Below are 9,092 nucleotides of genomic sequence, written 5' to 3' on the forward strand. Positions count from 1 at the left end.
TGTAAAGTGATTTGTTCTTGTTGTTCAGTTGTGTCTGACTTCACGACCCCATTTGGGGTTTTCTTGGCAGAGATGCTGGAGTGGTTTGCCATTTCCTTCTCCAGCTCATTGGACAGATGAGGAAACTGAGGCAAAGAGAGGTTAAGGGACTTGTCCAGGGTCACACAGCTGGTAAGTGTCTGAGGCCAGATTTGAACTCAAGAAGATGAGTCTTCCTGATTTCAAGCCCAGTGCTCTACCCACTGCACCGTATAGCTGTCCAATGTGGTCTACACATGTTAAAGAAATTTATACGTTAGTTAATATCATTATTAATTATTATTGTTATTATTATTATCATTATTATGACAAGCAGAAATGCAGGTGTGTAGAGGGCACTCCAGGGATAGGTATAGATTGTAACCTTTTCATTGTCTCTGTATGGCTTCTGGCCAATAGCCACTGAAATGCTTTTTACTTCAATGCTTTTTAGAAAGCGGTTACAGTAATCATAGACTGAAGGCTGGAAAGGACCTCTGAACTTATTTAGTCCAGCTCCTCCATTTTACAGACAGAACCAGAGACAGTCAGTGACTTGGGAAGGAGGAAAGGAAAGGATGAAGCATTTATATAGCACCTACTGTGTGCCAGGTACCACACTAAACATTTTACAAATGTTGTCTGGTCCTTACAGTAACCCTGGAAGGTAGGTGCTGTCATTATCACCATTTTCCAGTTGAAAAAAAATGAGGCAGCCTCAGACACTCACTACCTGTGTGACCCTACACAAGACTCTTAACCCCCATCTGCCTCATTTTTCTTCCTGACTCTGGGCAGCTAGGTGGTACAATGGCGGGCCTGGAGTCAGGAAAACTCATTTTCCTGAGTTCAAATCTGGCCTCAGACATGTCCTAGCTGTGTGACCCTGGGCAAGTCACTTAACTCTGCTTGCCTCAGTTTCTTCATGTACAAAATGAGCTGAAGGAGGAAATGGCAAACCACTCCAGTGTCTTTGCCAAGAAAACCCCAAATGGGGTCACGAAGAGTCAGACACACCTGAAATGACTGAATAACAACTTCCTGACTCCAGACTCTAGGCCCCGGGCTCTCTCCTCTGTGCCATCAATTGCCTTTTTTGGCCAACTTGCTCAAGGTCTTACAGGTAGTAAATGGAACAGTTGGGATTTGAACCCAGGTTCTCAGCCTCCAAATCCAGTTTTGTTTTGTTTTTTTAAATCTTTTCCCTATACTTTCTTTCGTCACTTAGAACAATTCAATCTGCTGGGTACATTTGAACACGAAGCTAAGCTGTGACCTCTCCTCTTGAATCTTTCATGACTCATTACCTAAAATATAATGGTTCTTGGACAATTTAAAATCATCCTGTGGAATCTCCTGCTTATACTTCTGATTTCTAAAAGTATAGAAACATTCAGTTCCCCCTTTCTACCTGGAGAAGGTTCTGGCTGCAAGGTCTTCCTGGTGGTTGACCATTTGTATCAATGCCTGTCTTATCCAGTTAAATTATTTAAATCCAACATGAACTAAACATGTGCTGTTGCCTCCAACCAACACAGCATCCCTGACAGTGTCTGTATTTGGGTTACAGAAGATCTATTATGCTATTTGGATTGTAACAAAGTGGGACCAGGTGTTGTTTGTGTGGGATTGCTGTATCAGAGAGGGATTCATCATTAGGATTAGGGTAAAGGGAAATGGAAAACCAGTACATTTTGATCTGTTTTCATCCTTGTAGGCATATCAAGGTTTTCATGGAGAAGAGATACCACACTTATTCTCTGTGGCTCCAGAGGACAGAACTAAGACCAGTAACTTCATTCAGCTCAAAATGAGGAAGAATTTAATGATAATTGCATCTGATCACTAAGGCACCTGGATGCTTTCTTAGTCAGTTAGATAGCTTCCTATCTCTGGAAGTATTCAAACACAGGCTGGATATCATCTATCAGGGGACTAACATTTTCCAGAAGTGGAATAAGTTTCCTTGAGGAATATATACCTTGGTGGATAATGAGTTCCCCTTTTCCATCTTTCAAGTAAGGGACACATGATCACTTGTTGATTTAAGTTGAATGGAGAGTCCACAGTCATTCTAACGAGTTTTCTAATCATCTTGATGAATTAAAGAGGGTGGGCTTTTAGGGGCGTTGGAGAAGTGCCATCTTACAGAGGTGGGGGGGGGAAGGCCATCTGACACCCTGCTTAGAGGACACAAACAACTCCTGTGACTCAGTTTTATCAAATATAATTGGCTGATTGGAACTTGGGGGGAGGGATTATCATTGGAGGAAGGGCCCTGCTCTATAGAAGTGAACTGTGAGCCCAGATTGATGGATTCTCTCTTCTCTCTCATCCCTCTCTACTGAGGAGGTGATGAACTTGCTTCCATACACAGTTTCCTTCCCCAACTTCAAGAGGATTGTGACTTGCTGCAGAGGCACGTGGCAGAGGTAGATATACACCTGCATGTAATGTGAGAAAGTAGTTCATGGACAATGTTCACTTGTGAGTGCCAACTCCCATCTAGAGAAAGGGGGCTTTTAAATTCCTGAAGGAGCATGAGCTGATGACATAGACTTATAGCCATGGGAGGTCAATTTTTAGGGAAGCACCAGCTTTGAGTGTTGTCTCATGAATAACTCCATGTTTGAGAATGGCCAAGTTCAAGAGCTCAGAGATCATATCTTTTAGACAGTGAAGGGGATTTATTGATGCATCATTCTCCTTAGAGAAAGAATTGTTCGGGTCGCCTAGCTAGCTCAGTCGGTAGAGCATGAGACTCTTAATCTCAGGGTTGTGGATTCGAGCCTCACGTTGGGTGGGACCTTTTATTGGTTCGGAGCAGCTGAGTGGTGCAGTGGATAGAGCACTGGCCCTGAAGTCATGAGCACCTGAGTTCAAATCCAGCCTCAGACCAAACACTTGACATTAGCTGTGTGACCCTGGGCAAGTTACTTAACCCCAATTCCCTAAAAAAGAAAAAAAAAGGGAAAGAATTGTCCGCATAGTTCCTATATAGCCTACTTGGAGAGCAGATTCAGTGAATTACGGAGAAAGTGCAGGTCTCCTAAGAAGGAGAAGCCTCAACAGCTTCCTGCTTCTCCCCCCCCCCCATATATTTACCATCTGGGAGGAGTCACTAGATGGTACTGTGAATCTTAGTGGGATGGGGGGGGCTCTTTATAGGAATCTGTGGGAAACAAAGCTTCACTGGAACATCCAAGAGTTACCCCCTGGGCAATTCTATGTTCACTTCCATTTCAGGTGCCTACAGGTGGTCTATTTGGGTGTTTATAGGCTCCGGTGAGTCTTTTGCATCTTTTCATTGTATATGGTGTGGAATAAAGACTGTGCTGTACTTGAAATGCATTTAGCATCTTGAGGGTTAACACAGGAACCTTTTACCCATATTTGGGGAAACGTGCATATGAACTCTATACTGATTATATTAATAGGTTTTCCTGGAGCAACTCCAGTTATGGGCAAAATTAGCCATTTTACATTTTTTTGTTTTTGTTTTTTTCTTTTTTGACAAGCTAATGAGAGACAATGACTCTTTCGCAGTCAGCCCCAATGATCAGACCTGGTCCATGTGAACCTAGAATCTTTTGGTGATCCGGGCCTACGTGACAACTGGTATGTTGTAAAGAGAATTCTTGGTCAGATGGAGATTAGGCTAGCTGACAACTGGGTTTCCTTCCAGTTCTAAAATTCTAAGTTGTTGTGGTATTGTAGTATTCCTTAACTGGAGGTGTGTAGACACTGAACTAGATCAGAAATCTCTTCCTGCCTGAGTGGACCCTGAAGATTACTGATACTTTTGTTGTTGTTCTGCTGTTTCAGGTGTGTCTGACTCTTCACGACCCCATCTGGGGTTTTCTTGGCAAAGAGACTGGAGTGGTTTGCCATTTCCTCCTCCAGCTCATTTTACAGATGAGGAAACTGAGGCAAACAGGGTCAAGTGACTTGCCAGGGTCACACAGCTACTAAATGTCTGAGGCCAGATTTGAACTCCAGTATTCCAGGCCTGGTGCATTATCCACTGGGCCACCGAGCTGCTCTACTTCTTATACTACTGTACTCCAAAACCTCACTAACTCATATTTTTCAGCTTTATAGCTTCTTTGTCCTAGGAGAGGCTTTGTCATAGGTGATGTGTCTTTATGAAGAGAAACAAAAATTAAACTGGAAACTTAAAAGGAATATGCAATTCAAGTTTTAGACTGTTGGACTAGATGTCCAAGATTCCTCTCAATTCCAGGAATTTTAGTTTAGGTTTTTTTTTTTTCCTAGGGAAGAGGCTCATAAGGGATCATTGTTCCATATTATAAATCCACGTGGTAGTTCATAGTGTAACAGGCTTATTGCATATCTCTAATGGTGGTGGAAATCTGTCTGCTTTTGTTTTGAACATATAATGACTTTAATCATACAAAATAAGCTATTCTTTTTCCCATATCCCAAATTAGCCAAAGGTGAATTTCCTGGCCCTTTCTTACTGACCCAAAATCAAAAGGTTAGAACTAGAGATTGTGGGAGATTACCATCTGCTATAATCCAGTATTTCCAAGGATCAGTTATTTCAATGAAGAGGGTATTCCCTTCAAGGCTGCAGATCATAGCCCATCCTAGCCTTCTGTGCTAGTCTAATACATTCAGTATAAACTTTCCAAGTCAACACAAGCAAGTATGATAATGTCTGGCACAAAACATGATTGACTTTTCCGATACTGATTCCAACATCTTTTCCATTTTAAACTTACCTTTTTGAATCTTTTCCTTGCTGTTTTGTTTCAAAAAATTTGCTAAGATTAAAAGCAGCTCTCTTAGGAGAAATTAAGATTGATCTTTGGAAAAGGGGAGGGGAAGCCTTAGTTAAAGCATGAAACATTGATTAGAGGTGTGCGCACCAATGCAAGGACTTGGTTGACCATAGAGTCTTTGATCATGAAAAAAAGGATGAAATCCTAGATTATTTTCTAGATGAAATTCTAGCCTGGATGACCTATCTCAGTCATTTGTATTTTGAGTTTCTATGATTCTATGGTTTGGAATTGGAAATCTTAGAATGACTGACATGGTTTGTTTTCTTCCCTTATTTACCCTGGCAAGCGGACTAGGTAGCAGAGAGAGACTTAGATACACACAGTGGACCAGTGGAAGCCAGGAAACTCTTGCATTTATTCTTGTCTATCCCACTTGAATGATGAAGAAAGAACAAGTATTTCATATCAGTATGGCAATGTGAACATAATTTTAATTCTCTATTATGATGAAATCTGGAACAGGCTTCAACATGTATAAGCATTATTTTTTTTGGTCCAAATCTTAGATTTCTTCAGTTTAAGGAACTCCCTAGTGTGGAAAATCCCTCTACCGTTGCAAATCATCAATTTATTTATAAGTTAAATATTGGAGAACTGACTGGAAGATTAAGATATTAAATGACTTACGCATACCCACATAGCTAGCATGTGTCAGAAGTAAGACTTGAACTCAGGTCTTCTTTCCTCCAAGGCTGGCCTCCTATGCACTGTGTTATACTGTTTCTGTCAATGGGCATGAAAATGTTAATTACTAGGTGTAATGTGTATAATTTTTCAAAATATGCATGTTCTATTTTCTTAGTCTGTGATTTTGTTCAAAGTTCTTAGTCTGTAATTTTATTCAAAGGAAAGAGAATATATAGACTCAAAGAAATACTTTTTAAAAATTAAATTGTATTTTATTTGCAAAGATCTACCTTCTTTCCCTCTCTCCCCCTGCCAATTGGGAAAGCAAGAAAAATAAAATCCCTGTTACGAACATGAATAGTCAAGTAAAACAAATTTTTGAATTGGCCATAGCCAAAAAAATGTCTTAATCTGCCCTCTTAGTCTATCACTTCTCTTTCAGGAAGTAGGCAGCATATTTCCTGGGTCCTTTGGAATTGTGGTAGGCCATTATGCTGATCAGACATCCTACATCTTTTAAAGTTGTTTGCCTTTATGATATTGTTGGTGTTCTATAAATTGTGCTCCCAGTTCTGCTCGCCTCACTGTACATGAGTTTACAGAAATACTCTTGTTTTATACGTATGGTGTAACCTTTCAGTCACAAAGCCCAGACACGGGAGAACTCATCCATCTTCAGGGATAGATGGGAAGACAGACAAGTGACTAGGGAGGCTCTTGTCTTTTTTCAGATAGAACAGAGGCAGTCTGGGAGACTGAAGACGTTAGCCAAAGTCACCTACTGATTCTCTAGCTGGTCTAAATCCAACAGAAGAGAAGGAGACAGTTGTTAAATCTTTGTTCATTCCTTCATCTCCTGGTCCTGGCACATGTATTTTTTAAAATGAGCTGGTGTGCAAGCAGTCCCTCCAAATTCCACAAAAATGAAATTGAGATGATTTCCTCTTGAGTCACACTGTCATGACTTGGATTAGGATTCATGTGTAGATTAGTGCAAAGTAAAATAAGGTGCGTGTTGTCTTTTGGTGTGATTTATACTGATGTTATCAAGATACTGACAGCAGTGGTGTTTCCCTGGCTTTGAGATTTCCAAGGTGGGATAGAGGAAATGTCAAAAGAAAGAATGAATGGAGAGCTATGAATAAAAGCTCATTTTTGCTGGATTCCATTGCCTAATGAGTTGTTTAGTAGCTATTTTTATTGTTCCACTTAGCACTATTGAAGGAGTGTGGTTTTCAGATTTGCAATTTGGATTATAGTATGAGAAACAGTGGAAGGGTGAAGGGTGGGGGTGAAAAACCAGGCCAAAGACCCTGGCTTGAAATATTCAGTGATGTGTGATCTCTCTCTCTCTCTTCCTCTCCCCCCCTCCATTGTTCTAGCATATATTAAATTCAGCCATGAGTCTGGGCTGGAGCTCATTTTAAGCAGAGAATTAATACATAGAATTCATCATCTTGCTAGTTGAAGGGCTATACTGTTTTCTTTTCTCTGTCAGACAACAGCTACCATATGGACTGAGCTCAAGCTAGGCAGCTACTAAATTACAAACACTCCTTTGACTGTGAATTGAATAGAAAAAGGATGTCAGTTATTGCTTTCCCCCTGTGGCCACACCACAAGTGCACCTGCAGTAAGAGACTGGTATTCACCCTGTGAAAAGCATCAAATGCTTCTATTGTTAGACAGGAAAAACACATACACACACATAGTCTAACCTTGGCTTTCTCTGCCCAGCTCCTATCAGTTAGAAGATTATAAGGCGATAAGAGCAACCCTCCTAAGTTTAGGAGTGAGTTGCTTAAAGTCGTGCATTTAGGCACTGATTAACAAATCTTACTGTTTTCAATCAATAAAGAAAAATTGGCTCTGGAAGATGGAACAATGCAAAATGGCTCTTTTCCCTCTAAGCAAATTCACTGGTGTCAGTTTACATTGTGTTTGTCATTCCAAAGAAGTGGGGTTGCTATTTGTCATAACAAAAGCATAACTCAGGTCTGGGGTCCCGTACCCAAGGGTTTCTCAATGCACCTAAAATGATCCAATCAGAAATGCCAAAATGGAACAAAGGGTGATTGTTTTTTTTTCTTTTCTTCTTCTTCTTCTTCTCCTTCTTCTTCTTCTTCTTCTTCTTCTTCTTCTCTTCTTCTTCTTCTTCTTCTTCTTCTTCTTCTTCTCCTTCTTCTTCTCCTTCTTCTTCTCCTTCTTCTTCTTCTCCTTCTTCTTCTTCTCCTTCTTCTTCTTCTTCTTCTTCTTCTTCTCCTTTTCTTCTTCTTCTTCTTCTTCTTCTTCTTCTTCTTCTTCTTCTTCTTCTTCTTCGTTTGTTTTTGGTTTTTTGCTTCATGTCTAGACAAAGAAATGACTTTTACTTATCTTTCTTTTCTTCCCTCCCCCAGGCAGGTTTGAAGTAGAGACTTCACTCAAAGGTACGAAGGGGATGATGGTGGATGGAAGCGGAGAGACTGGATAGTCCATTAAATGAGACAGCTGTGAAGTTCAAACTTCCCCAGCTTGGAGAGTGACAGCTGAAGAAAGGATCAGGCTGCATGTTTGCCTGCAGCTGCTGCTGTCAAAGTCCAGCTGTCCATTGTGTTCAAGGAGAGTTGGCGGGAATGGGCTTCTATCACCCATCTGCATTAATTTCTTCTGTGCTCATTAAAGTGGGCATGATATTTTGTCTCCCATAAATCCGTATGGACTGAGCAATTAGGAATCATAGGATCACAGTGATGGGGCTAGAAGGGACTTCAAAGGGAGCCTAGTCCAATGTCCTCAATTTACAGATGAGGCAACTGAGACCCAGAGAAGTTAAGTGACATGTCCAAAGCCACATAGATAATAAGCATCAGGGATGGGATATGAAACCAGTTCCTCTTTCTGCAAAGTAAATGTTCTCCCTATCCACCATACCACACTGCCTTGGTCTGTCTTTAGCAAAATGGTACAGCTGGTGAGTTGCATCCATTCTTCTGTCCAGTCTCCTGGTGGATGGATTTTCTCATTACAAGAACACGGCCTTTACATTAGAAAAATACTTGTCTTAATAATTAAGACATTTGTGGTAGTGAGTAGTGCAGTATGCAATGAAAGTTTCAAGATATTGTTTGTCCTCATCCTGCTGCAAGACCGGGGAGGGGAAGGGGGGAGGAATTAATTCTTTACAATGATATTGTCCATCTGTAAATTCAATGTAAAACTAAGTCATTGCAGAGTGTAGAATTGTAGTCATTCCTTACATTGTACAGCCCTTTATAGTTTAAAAAGCCCTTTTATATATAATGTCATATGATCTGCACAACAACCTAGCTGTGTAAGCAGGTCAGTATACTATAAAGATCATTGGAATCAAGAGTTGGAAGACCAGAGTTAGTGTGACTTACTAGCTTTCCCCCCAATCCTCTCCTCTTCCTAAATTCCCTATTACCGTTAAGGGTACCACCATCCAGTTACTAAGTCTTGCAACTTAGATGTTATCTTTAGCTCCGCACTCTCTCACATCCTACCTTGTCCATGTCCAATCTATTGCTAAAGCCTGTCAATATGACCTTCATATCATCTGGCATATAATCCCCCTTCTCAGATTTCAGAAAAACATGGAAAGACTTACATGAACTGATGCTGAGTGAAGTGAGCAGAACC

General features: G+C 40.7%; 1 non-coding gene across 1 annotated transcript; it reads left to right on the forward strand.

Moving 5' to 3' along the window:
- Nucleotides 1-2,748: 2,748 nt before the first annotated feature.
- Nucleotides 2,749-2,821, forward strand: TRNAK-CUU (transfer RNA lysine (anticodon CUU)). The gene has a single exon. It is a non-coding gene; the product is annotated as a tRNA-Lys (tRNA).
- The last annotated feature ends 6,271 nt before the right edge of the window (nucleotides 2,822-9,092 follow it).

This window comes from Phascolarctos cinereus, unplaced genomic scaffold (assembly GCF_003287225.1).
Source record: "Phascolarctos cinereus isolate Bilbo 61053 unplaced genomic scaffold, phaCin_HiC Scaffold_3;HRSCAF=262, whole genome shotgun sequence".
Lineage (NCBI taxonomy): Eukaryota > Metazoa > Chordata > Mammalia > Diprotodontia > Phascolarctidae > Phascolarctos > Phascolarctos cinereus.